A 1088-nucleotide genomic window follows, 5' to 3' on the forward strand; every position below is an offset into this window, starting at 1 on the left:
ATAAGTGGAAGGAAATTTTCTTTGTTGGTTACCAGGGTGGGAAGGGAGGGGAGGGAACACTGTTAGATAGCTAGAGATAAGTATTGATTTGGATGAAGAGAAGGGCGATGTACCAAATGTGAGTGATCAACATAGTGGCATTGAGGAAGAGAAAGACATAGCATAGAGTGGTACATGGGAGGTACAGACAACAAAGACGAACCCTTCTGCACATACAGCACTGCGTTGTCAGTGAAGGCAAACATGGGTATACAGGTGGATAGATGGGTGGACAGGCTGGACTCTTAGGTATGTCTATGCAGTGGGGAGTGTACCCAAGACCATGTATAGGGTTGGCAGACAATCATTCTACAAGTGTATTTGTATGTTCTGTAAGAATTCCCAGGAGTATAATAGAGCTGACAAGGGACAAGATTGTAGTCACTTCTTGGTCACAGTGAGCTACCCAGAGGGACCGAGTGGTTGAACCTATGGGCTCAGGACTATATTCTCAGGGGACATCAAGCTCATTTGGCATAAAATACTACACAAAATATTGCTCTACCTCCCACTTTGGCAAATAGCAACTGGGATCTTAAAAGCTTGCAAGTAGCCATCTGAATGCAACAATGGGTCGCTCCTCATCCATAGCAAAGAAGAATGAAGAAAACTAAAGTTTCATGGAAACAATTATTCCTAGTGATTGGTACACCACGCGATCCATGGCTTACACAACTATGAGACCAGAAGAACTAGATGGTGCCTGGCTACCACTGCCAACCACTCAGAAGGGATCTATGTAAGAGATCCTGGATAGAGAAGGAGAACAATGTGGAACAAAACTCAAAATCATTTGGGAAAAAAAAGGGGGAGGGACTGGGTTTGCTAGTCTGATAGAGCCTGGTGGAACCACTGAGACTATGGCCTAGCTGTCCTTCAGGTCTGGAATTGAACCCACACCTGTGGCTTCCAGAAAAACAAAAGACAGGTATATGAGTTGAACATTTACCCAAGGTATATACACTTCTTGGAGAGAACAATCATGGGAGAATAGAAGGGCTATTTATAAACAGGAAGACAGCTCAGGGGGCAAGAGTGCATGGAGGGTT

The sequence above is a fragment of the Orycteropus afer genome, unplaced genomic scaffold (assembly GCF_000298275.1).
Source record: "Orycteropus afer afer isolate SDZICR_OR568_19922 unplaced genomic scaffold, OryAfe1.0 scaffold00038, whole genome shotgun sequence".
NCBI lineage: Eukaryota > Metazoa > Chordata > Mammalia > Tubulidentata > Orycteropodidae > Orycteropus > Orycteropus afer.